General features: G+C 44.3%; 1 long non-coding RNA gene across 3 annotated transcripts; it reads left to right on the top strand.

Annotated features, from left to right (window-relative positions):
* Positions 1-421: 421 nt before the first annotated feature.
* On the top strand, positions 422-11,837 carry LOC107000278 (uncharacterized). Of its 3 annotated transcripts, none has more exons than XR_013398414.1 (3): positions 422-588; positions 10,497-10,612; positions 11,526-11,837. It is a non-coding gene; the product is annotated as an uncharacterized LOC107000278 (long non-coding RNA). The 3 variants fall into 3 exon arrangements; XR_013398415.1 differs by having other exon boundaries at positions 448-588; positions 11,523-11,654; XR_001447308.3 differs by lacking the exon at positions 11,526-11,837 and having other exon boundaries at positions 448-588; positions 10,497-10,693.
* The last annotated feature ends 60 nt before the right edge of the window (positions 11,838-11,897 follow it).

The raw sequence follows: 11,897 nt of genomic DNA, 5'->3' as shown, positions 1-11,897 counted from the left end.
ACACATTTGAAAGAAAGATTGTGTTTAGAAAGACCTTGAAATGATTAGTGAGGAAACTATGATTCAATTCATGTTGTCTTGTCGTGATTGCAAGTGGGATGTGGTCAATTAGTTGAGCTATGCTTTGTGCATCCAGACCCTTATAATTGAGGAGCTGGCATTCTTGCCTGTCTGGGCAGGCAATTGCTCAGCAGGGAGCCTCATGGCTAGACAGGCAAGAGGGAAGACGGCAATGTGGTTGCTCAATGAGCCTTTAGAACAAATTGATCCGGACTGTTTGTGGTTCCAAAAGCCGCCCACTACTTGCTATGTGATTTTCCTTGTGGACAATTGGGCAATGGGAGGGGGTGGGGACAGGAAACTTTAACCTCTGCCTAGCCACTCACAGCAAGATGAGAGGCAACTGCTCAGTGCATGTCTTCAGCACATGCCCTCTTTTGCCTGGCTTGGTCCATCTTCTTCAGGGATGGGAACCAGCATGATGAGAGAGAAGATACTCAAGGGGCCAGTCTTCTTGACTTCAGCCCTGTGGGAGGCCTCTTGATAACTACAGGGGCCTAGTGGGCTTTGGACCTCACAGCCAATCAGGTGAGTCGCTTCAGCAACTGAAGAACCAAGACAGCTTATGGCTGGGCTCCAGGATTGGGAGGTCCCAAGAGAGGGCAGAGCAGGCGAGAAGGCTCTAAGGTTAATTGGAAAGAACAGAACAGTGAAAACCACTGAGCTCGTTCATGCTCCTTTATCCCCCAAACCATTTTGCCTAAATCAAAGGTCAGGTGTAATGGACCCTCTGTGGGAAGATCACATTAACTGTCATAAGCCATTTTCTAAACTCAGGGGTCAGGACAGAGTCCACAGGAAGTAAAGGAGGAAGATGCTGTGTTGATTGGAAAGGATCATAGATGTCTTCATGTAATGAGCCTTAGAGGTTACCTAGGCCAACAATTGCCCTTTACTGAAATGGAAATGGCTAAGAGAGGGAGAGTGGCATGCCTAAGGGGTCAGGGTGTTGGGAGAAAAGGTGAATGTTGGGAGAGAAGCTGAGGCAGGGCTTGCATGTCTGACATAATGTAAAAGAGTCTTGGAACATGTCCGGGGTCCAGGGTCTAAAACCCTTCGTGGCCTTTGGAACACCAAGCTCTGTGCTGAAGGGTAGAAGTCTGCCCTGCCTTACCATAATCTAAGCCCAGGGCATAAAACTCCTCATGGCTTGGATGGAATCCAGGGCTCAGGGCATAAAACCCCTTGTGGCCTCTGGAATGTGTCTAGACTTGCTGGCTCCTTGCTTCTAGCACTCCCATTATCTCAAGTAGCAGAACATGTTCAATATGCAGCAAAGAAAATGCTAAACCATCACAGCTGTAGCTCATTCGCTTGATGCATCACTTTCTCTCAACCTTCACATCCTCACCACCTGTTTCTTTGTTTGATCACCAATAAATAGCGTGGGCTCCCAGAGCTCAGGGCCTTCACAGCCTCCATACTAGCGTTGGCTCCCTGGTCCCACTTTCTCTCTTGCTTTTTCTCATTCCTTTGACTCCGCCTGACTTCATAGCCCCCACGGCCTGGTGTTGGGTCCGATCACCCCAACACAGGGTGCAACTAGGCTTCTTCACACCAGGCCTGCTGATCCTTCCCCATGTCTCTTCTGAGCCTCCTTTCATATTTCCAGTGGGAAGTGGCTCGCACTTCCCTGCAGCCTCTGTGTTCTGATTGCTGTGCTCTGCAAGTCCTACTTCTTCTCCTCTCATACTCTCCCCAGTGAGGACCTTCTCTTCAGGGGCAAACCACCTGGTTCCAGAAAAGCACATATCACATGCTGAGAACATAGTGGGTGCTCAGGCAATGTCAGTCTTCCCCCTCCTTTAGCAGCTCGTTGATCCCTGGAAGATCAGGAAGCAATTGGAAACCCAAACTAGATGCCTTTTATGTGCTAAACTACATTGCAAGCTATTTGGGCAAGGGCTTTGCTTGGTCTCTCCTGTAAACTCAGGGCCTAGCTTGGGATCTAGCACATAGTGGGTGCTCAATACAAGCTTGTTGACAAAATAAATGAGCACCATGGGAAAAATGGTGTGATCCTCAGAGCAGTCAGGGGAGGCTCCCAGAGGAGGTGGGGCTGAGCCAGGCTCTAGAAACAAGAGTACTTGTGATTCTTTTGTTTATTCATTATATTGATTTAATAAATATATATTGTGCCAGGCATTCTTCTAGATGAAGGGAACACTGCAGCGAGCAAAACAAAACATCCTTGCCATTAAGAAGCTGACACCCTGGTGGAGGGGGATAGTTGACAGACAATGAGCTCTGTAATGTTTTATGATGATTCATGTAATGGAGGAAAATGAAAGAAGGTAGCAGGGACAGAGATGGTGGGTGGTGGTGGGGAGTCGAGGGGAAGCTGACATTTTATATGGAGAGGTCAGAGAGGGCTTTACTTACGGAAAAGGGACCGTGAACTGCTCTGTAGCAGATCCCAGTGCCAGAGGATCCCACTCAGACTCCCACAAACCCATGACTCCCTAGAATATTCTTTTCCCTTTGCTTCCCTAAGTAAACATCCTGGTAGTGGAATCAGGCTGGCTGGCATAGGTAGGACGGTGGCATTGTGGGATGGAAAGGTGGTGGTGGTCACACCTAGATGTGGTGGTCACACACAGACTAGGTGCTCAGTACCCAGAAGCTTTGAACCCCAGTCCATGGCTTTCCAGGACTTGACTCAGTGGTCCCCACCCTCAGAACTCTTCCCTCCAGGAGCCAGCAGCTCCCAGGCAAGGCCATTAGAGGGGCTTATCCAGTGCTGGACTCTCCTCTGGGATTTTGGAATTGTTGGCAAATTGGTTCTTGTGTGTATGGTGGGGGAATCTGGATAGTGTCACATTGTGAAAAGGCAGCACATCCTGGTTTTAGACCAGAAGCTGAAATCCAGGCTGGGGTGCCATCCACCCCATTCTGGCAGAGATCCCTGGGGCCACTTTCTTGCTGGGGAGCGAGGCTGGCACGTGGGATCACCAGGCTGGCCCTGACCAGGCAAAGTCATCCTAAGGCGTTTGCTTCAGACTAGAATGTTAAGCGCTCCGCATAATGGGAAGGCTATGTGCATTCTGTGGAAATGACTGTGATACTCACTGGTCTGGGATTATCGTTGTTTGGATATAAACAAACAGGTGATCCTGGAGTCTGGAGAACTTGCGGTGACTATGGCACATGCCTCTTTCCTGCCGAGAGCTCCATGACTGTCATTGGATTCCAAAAGGGGTGGTTGACTCTCAAATGGCAAAGATTCATCAATTTAATATTCATAAGGGTCCTTGGATTCTTAGGGGCAGAAAAGGATGTTTTTAGTCCTTAGTACTTGCATATTTTGATCTTTCGAAAGGCTTTGATCTTTCTGATCAACAAGTTTGAATAGAGGAAAGGTCAAGGTTGCCTTCCCAAAACATAAAGACAAACAGCTTCCAGGAGAAGAGAGGCCAGGGGAACACCTTGTGTGTCCCATTTATGATAGGCTTTGCTTTGAATACAGACACTTGCTTGGAGGGAATCTAAGACAGCTTGCAACCCTCTCTCATCACCTGTGTCTTGCAGAGGAGGAAATTTAAACCTTGCCTCCTGGACTGCAACCTAAGGCCAGAAAGCTTAGCTCATTTTCTGCCAGTGGAGAAACAAGGCAGACATTTATCGGTACATACTAAAAGAATGAATCCCTGCTTTCCAGGAGATGAGAAAATGGCACTTTGGGTCCAGTTGTTCTTGCTGCAAAAAATAATCATGATCATTGTGTATGAAATAATATAACTTATTATTACTTAAATTGTATTTTAAATGGCTGGGTTGTTTTTTTTTTTAGCTCCAGATAAGAATGTTTACATTGAAGGAATACTTTATACTTTTCAAAACACTCTTATTTTCATTATTACTGAATCATTGGTCTCAGTTTTCTCACTTGGGGAGTGTGGGATGCGAACAAATCAAGGGGAAATGATAGACGTCACTACACATGTCATCTTAGCTTGATTGGTCACCCTGTGTCAAGAAGGATGCCGAGGCCACTTCTGAGCTCTGCGGGAAGGTGCTTCCTGATGGATTAGTCAGTTCTATGATGAATGTCAGAGGAAGGATCTAGTTACCCAAAACCCCGTGATGCCTGTTATCTTTTCCAACCCTAAGTGTCCATGACTCTAGGGCAAGGGTCAGTAAATTACAGCCCTGGGACCAAGTCCAGCCCACCACAAGTTTTTATTTGAATAGAATTTTGCTGTCGTCTTTGTTTATATGTTATTCTTGGCAGCTTTTGCGCTACACGGCAGAGTTGATTAGTTATAATAGAGACTGTATAACCCACAAAGCTTAAAATATTTGCTATTTTGTTCTTTTCAGAAAAGTTGGCCAACTCTGTCTTAGGGCAGTTTAGAGTACTTCTTTTTTTTTTTTTTAGATGGAGTCTCGCTCTTTCACCCAGGCTGGAGTGCAGTGGCACGATCTCGGCTCACTGCAAGCTCCGCCTCCCGGGTTCACGCCATTCTCCTGCCTCAGACTCCCGAGTAACTGGGACTACAGGCGCCCGCCACCATGCCCGGCTAATTTTTTGTATTTTTAGTAGAGACGAGGTTTCACTGTGTTAGCCAAGATGGTCTCGATCTCCTGACCTTGTGATCTGCCCTCCTGGGCCTCCCAAAGTGCTGGGATTACAGGTGTGAGCCACTGCGCCTGGCCTAGAGTACTTCTAAAAAACATAAATATATCCAACATCACCATGGAGGAGGGAGGAAGATCCTAGTAGCCTTACTTTAAGAATAAAGGAAGTGAGGGACCATAAGAAGTAATTTGCTTAAGGTCACAAGGCCAGGTATCACTTTATAGGTTCCCTAAGGCCCCCAGTTCATTCCACTGCAACATGTGACTTCAAAATAGAATGTCCTAGTTTGGTGTAGAAAAGTTGATTTAATTTGTTTTAGGATAAGAGTTACACACCACATATTTAGCTGTAAGCTAGGAGATCGATAGAATTTGTTTCATGTGCAAGACTGGGAGCTTGGAAATCCCTGGTTGTTATTGGATCTCAGGCACTTCATGTATTCAACAGTGTGAGTCCTCCTAGAAGAAGATGCTGAAACAGGAGTAGATATGTAAAAGATTTATTGGGGGAGGTGCTTGTGAAGGATGAAAGGAAATGGAGCAGAATTAGGTAGGCCTTGGACCATGGTGCAGGTCTGAGCCCTGTGAAAGGAGAGAGCAAAGGAAGGATTGGGTCAGAGGAGCCCCAGACCACAGGGCAGCTCTGAGAAAGGCTGCCAGACTAATGAAGAAGGCTACATGGGGAGAAGGGGAGAGACCTGGCTCTTATGCCCCCATTGTATTCAGCTGCTGACCAGGAGTGGCCTGGGGTACATGTGGCCCTGGCAGGAATGGCATGGTGGAGTCAACAGGGCAGCATCGAGAGGCTGTCAGTCAACCAGGCACCTGCAGCAGGTTCTCTTGAAGGGGAATCTAAACAGTGCTCCTCTGTGGCTGGCATGGCATGGATTATTTACCCACGCCATGGGTAAATGGTGTGGCTGGGCCTGGCTCTGTGCTAGGGCTGGAGGCTACAGAGATCTGAGAGAACATTGTTCTCATCCCCAAGGCGGTTCATGATCTAGCTGGGAAGACCAAACATTCAAACCTGAACAAGCAAATATGCATAAGGCAATAATAAAAGGGGGTGTGTAGTGGAGTAGCCTGAAATTATCAGGAACCATGTGTGCCATGCTTCAAAGAGGGACCCTGGGAGGAAAGCCTGGGATGTTCCCATTTGGTATGATGACAGGCATGTGTGCAGGGTGCTCTGAGTCATTTCAGCCTACCCCATGCCCACGAGTCACCTTCACCCATCTGGCATTCATCGAATGCCTACCAAGTACAAGGCTCTGTGCCAGGTACAGCCAGTAGGTGGGTTCTTTGCCATAAACAAACTTACGATATTGAGGGGTGTTATAGGCACTGATGAGTCATTTAAAAAAACAAATCTATAGAAATATGTTTGGGTTTGTGTGGGACTCTTAATGACTGGAATCCTGCTAATACTCAGGTGAGGCACAAACAATGGGCAAAATCATTCATTTAGCAAACATATATTTGTAAAGCTCTGCAATGCATGATGCAGTAGTAGGAAGGAAGTCTTTTATTTCCATTCATTATAAAAAATAGAACAAATTTAAATTTAGAAAAATATGAAAAATATAGAATAACAAATTATAAACACCGGAATATACCTACCACCCAACTTCAACAATTGTCAACTCATGACAAATTTTGTTTCACCTTTAGCGTCACCCACATCCTCTCTCATATTAGTTTGGAACAAATTTGCAGACATCATATCATTTTACTGGTGAATATTTTGGTAGGTATCTCTGAAGGATAAGGATGCTGTTTTTCTTTTGAAATATATCGAGAATACTACTACATGTGTCACCTTTGTGAGTCTCATTTTCTTATTTATGAAATGAACATACTGGTATCTATTTTGCAGGGTTATTATCTCCATTTTATATGAAGTACTTGGTCCATATTTAGCTATAGTCATATTCCCTATTATGATTATAGCACATATGAAAAATTGTGACTCAGAAGGGCATAGAAATCTGCTTTTCAATAGGATATTGAAGTGGTTCTGATGCAACCGTGGCCAAGACCACATGTTGAGACACACTGTTCTGGGGGTATACAATGACAAATTGGTGCCATCTTTTTAAAACCTAAGTTGAATTATGTCATTTTCAGACATTTTCCAGGGCTTTCAGGACACACTCAAACACTTTATCTTATACTCAAAGTTCTTCAGGACTTAGAACCAGTGACTCCTAAATTTGAGTGGGCATCATAATTACTTGGACATTCTGTTAAAATGCAGATTCTCAGGTTCTGTCCCTAGGGCTTCTGGGGTGGTGCCTAGGAATCTGTATGCTTATTAAGTTCATGAAGACTAGTGATACAGGGGTCCTCCCACCACACTTTGATGACTCTAGATTTGAGAAGTAAGAGAGATAAACCCACAGTCACCTGGAGGACTCACTCTCACAGTCTATTTAGAATGTTTGGTCACTGTGCAAGAGTAGGTAGGTATGTGTATGCAAGTGCATATTATGTCCACATTAGGGGGCAAAAACTGACAGCCCACAGACTGAGTTTATCTTGAAATCTGTGTGTGCTTTCTGGCTTGTGCAGTATTTCATATCTGTGAATGTTTACCAAATTAAAGAAAACAGATTTCACATTAAAATCTTTATTTCTGTCCTCCTTTGAAGATAAAAAGGTCTGACCACACTGAGACTACATTTTCCCATGGCAATATTGGACTGGAGGTGGTAGATGCCATTGGATGTGATATATATTCTCCACTTGACCCCAGTCCCCACTACTTCTCATTAATCACATCTAACCCAGTTTTCTAGTTTACATTGGCTGCCTGGTGCTAAGACACTTTTGAATTTGTGATATAATCTCCCCATGTAAGTTGACATGTGTGTGTGTGTGTGTGTGTGTATGTGTATTTGTGATCTGTCCTTGGCAGTGCAGATCAAAGCCAAATCGAAGATGGGTTAGTTTGGTCATGACATGCACATCAGTGGTACACATCATTGGGTAACACCATTGATGGAAGTTTCCACAAATCTTCTCTGGGAGGAAAGAATCATCCCAGAGAAAAATACTCAGAAGATAGCTGCAGCAAGGTAATTGCCCTCATTATAGGAGCAGTTTCTTTACTCAGGTGATGACATACAGTAAGATCACCACAAACCCACTATTCAAGGACACAGGCTTTTACCTAACCTCGAGGAAATTAAAACTAAAGCCACTCACACCCTTCTCTGAAGGCAACAAAACACAGATAGCTAAAAGCGAAGATACATGCATATGAATACATGTGCACAGAGAGATGTATTCTCACAGTTATATGTGAGTATGGCTCTAGATGCATGTATGAAACCACCCAATGGTTCCATTTTGCCCACTGCCCAGATAGAGCCAATTTATCAAAACAGGAGAATGCCAATAGAGAAAGAGTTTAAGTCATGCAGAGCCTGCAGAATGGCAGACAGGAATTCTATTACACAAATCCATCACCCCAAACATTGAGAGGCCAGGGTTTTTCTAGGATAGTTTGGTGGGCCAGGGAATGGGTGCTGCTGATTGATTGGGGATCCAATTATAGGGGTGTGGAAAATGATCCTCCTGCCTGCTCAGCCTGCTTCTGGGTGGGGCCACAGATCCAGCTGACTGTCTGGGTGGAGCCATCAGTAGTCAGAAATTTTTCAGTCAAAAACCTGAAGAGACATCTAAAAAGGCTAATCTTAGGTTCTACAAGAGCAATGTTATCCGTAGGAGTAATTGGAAAAGTGGCAAATCTTGTGACCTCCAGAATAATGGCTGGTAATTGTTTACCTTAGCAGAATTCAGGGTCCTTTCATTCTTCTAACCTGGTGGTCTGTCATTAGTTTTACAAAGGCGGCTTAGTTTTAGGGAAGGGCTATCTTTTAAACTATAAATTAAATGTCTCCCAAAGGTCACTTGGCCAGACCCCAGGAATGATTAAGGGCATTTTGGAGGTTAAAGGCAAATTGGGGTTGGTTAGATCAGATCTCTTTGACTGTCATAATCTCACTGTTATAAAATTTTTGCAGAGGGGGTTTCATACATGCTATAAACACAAGTGATTTTGGTAGTGCTAGAATAATCACAGAAGGGAAAATGTATTAAGTGGCAGCTTGCGAAAGACAGAAAGAAAATGAATGTAAGAACTCTCTTAGAAGTGGGAGCATGAAATGATAGAAAAATTATGGATTTTGAAGTCAATCTGACAGTGACTTGCCTGATGTGTACTGAGTTCTGCAAGTAATGAAAATTAAAGGGAAATCAAATGAAGTTGGCAGGATCTTGGTGCCACGAATCAAGATCCAGGGGCTGTGAGGTGCCTGGCTGATTCCAGACCTCGGGTACTTCCACATCCTAGGTGTCCTTTCCATCATCCTCACTCCCAGGTGAAAGCACTTTGCATTGGAATCTCCATCTCAGGCATGACCTGTGGCCAGGCCCTGTCACCTGTGTGCACATGGCCTGCTCAGCCTCCTCTCTACCCCTATGGCTTTAGCCTCTTTCTGGGAGGGTCCTTTTCTGGTGCTGCTATGCCAGGGCTGTGGGCTTTGGTTGGGACTGGACAGGTGCTGAGAATCTGGGAGGATGCTGTCGCTCTCAGTCACCACACTCGTCGTCCCTGTGTCAGAGGCGTTCAAACCAGTGACTCCATCTTGAACAGGGGCTGGTAAAATGAGGTTGAGACCTGCTGGGCTGAATTCCCAAGAGGTTAGGCGTTTTTAGCCATAGAATGAGATAGGAGGTTGGGGCAAGATACAGGTCACAAAGACCCTGCTGATACAACAGGATGCAGTAAAGAAGCAGGCTAACACCCACCAAAGCCAAGATGGCTACAAAAGCGGCCTCTGATCATCCTCACTGCTCATTATATGCTAATTATAATGCATTAGCATGCCAAAAAACACTCCCACCTGCGCCATGACAGTTTACAAATGCCATGGCATTTACCCTGTGTAGTCTAAAAAAGGGATGAAATCTCAATTACGGGAACTCCTCACCCCTTTCCTGGGAAATTCCTGAATTTAGCAAGGAAATTTAGCAAGGGAAATTCCTTTGTTTAGCATATAATCAAGAAATAACCCTAAGTGTACTCAGTTGAGCAGTCCATGCTGCTGCTCTGTCTATGGAGTAGCTGTCTGTTTCTTTACCTCTCTTAGAAACTTGCTTTCACTTTACTCTGCGGACTTGCCCCAAATTCTTTCTAGCACCAAGAACCCTCTTCTGGTGTCTGAATCAGGACCCCTTTCTGGTAACACCTGGTTGATTTTTTTTTTTTTCTTATACCATCCTACCCATTACATCTGTCTTATTGTTTATCTAGTGACCTCAAGGGTTTGGATAAAACATTCCTGGCAATGGGTCAAGCTGAGAACTTGGCCAGCTTTCAGTGAAGTCCTCTCCATCTCTCCATAGCCACTCTGTTTTCTCTCTTTTGTAGCCGTCTTCTCCTGCATCTTAAGACTCCCATGATCCTTAATCCCGTTCTGTGTCCCCTGCTCTGTATGGCATTCTCCTCAGCAAGGCCTACCCCACCTGCAGTGCTTCCATCCAGAGTTCACCTTCCTCTCACTTAAACAGGCCAGGCAGTGCTCTCAGTAGGCTGTTAGGAAGGAAGCAAGTTGATTCTACCTGTATCTGGGAATCAGATCTCTATCTTCCTTTGAATCATCAATTGCCAGCTTGCTAGCTCTGTGCCTCTAGGTAAGATATTCAGTCTTTCTGAGCCTTAGGTAAAAATGTTTTAAATGCCAACATAACAGCTATTTGTCGGCCTAATTGCCATTTTCTCCATAAATAATGATGAAGCCCTTTTAAATTTCTTTCATTTTTTTTTTTTCTCTCTTGAACTAAACATCTAGGAAGCCAAGACTGAATATTTAGGAGAAGAATAAAGACCTGTTTTTCATGTGAAGAGTTGAAGTAGGAAGAACATAGGACTTCATTCTGGCTTCAGTTCCTGCCTGGGTAGATTTTGGCAAGTTACTCTAAAGTTTCTGATTCTCCAGGACCTCATCTTTGAAATGACAATAAAAATACTACCTTCCTTTTGCTTAGAGTTGTGGGGAGGGTTACATGAGCGAGAATGTATAATTGTGCTTTATGCACTGTGAAAATCTGTGTAAATGTTAGACTCGGCTGCTGCTGTGACATCATAACTTCTGGCGGGAGAGAAGCCCTTCAATGACTAGCTCTCTCATTTGCTTTGTTCTTTCCTGTTTCCCTGCTATGAGGTTGTGAATTTGTGGCTCTAAGGGTATGCAAACTTGTACATGAATGTCCATAGCAGCATTATTCATGATTTCACAAAACAACAAAGCAAAACATGGAAACCACCCAAATGCCCTCCAGCAGATGAATGGTGGATATCTGTATAAATTGTAGTATATTTATGCTATGTAATATTATTCATCAATAAAAAGAAACGAAGTAAACCTTGAAAACTTTATTATACTATGTAATATTATTCATCAATAAAAAGAAATGAAGTAAACCTTGAAAACTTTATGCTAAGAGAAATAAAACTGCTGCAAAGGTCACATATCCTATGATTGCATTTATAGGAAATGTCCAGAGTAGGAGTTTCTGATCTGTAGAAGACATACAGTAGATCAGTAGCTGCCTAGAGCTGGAGGAGGTGTTGGCAGGGTTGGGAGTGATTGTTAATGGGAAGGGAGTTCTTCATGGGGTGATGGAATGTTCTAAAATTCATTCTACTGATGGCTGCACAACTCTGTGTCTGTATTAGAAATCACTGAACTACACATACACTTTAAACGGGTAAATTGTGTGGTGTGTGCATTTTATTTCAACGAGACGTTATATATCAATATTTTTTTAAAAGGAGTGGAGATACACACCTTTGCTTTTTCTCCTTCTTTCCCCAGTAGGAGTGGTGGCTCACACCCGTAATCCCAGCACTTGGGGAGGCCAAGATGGGAGGATCATCTGAGGTCAGAAGTTCGAGACCAGCCTGGCCAACATGGTGAAACCCCATCTCTACTAAAAATAAAAAAATTAGCTGGGTGCATTGGTGGGTGCCTGTAGTCCCAGCTACTTGGGAGGCTGAGGCAGGACAATCTCTTGAAGCCAGGAGGCAGAGGCTGCAGTGAGCGAAGATTGCGCCACCGCACTCCAGCCTGGGGACAGAGTGAGACTCTGTCTCAAAACAAACAAAAATAAAATAAAAAAAAAATAAAAAAGGAGACGAGATATACACCTTTGCTTTTTCTCCTTCTTTCCCTAGTAGAAGCCCTGCAGGG

Source organism: Macaca mulatta, chromosome 9, assembly GCF_049350105.2.
Source record: "Macaca mulatta isolate MMU2019108-1 chromosome 9, T2T-MMU8v2.0, whole genome shotgun sequence".
NCBI lineage: Eukaryota > Metazoa > Chordata > Mammalia > Primates > Cercopithecidae > Macaca > Macaca mulatta.
Note: the sequence above shows the minus strand (reverse complement) of the source record. Positions and strands in the feature narration are given on the sequence as shown.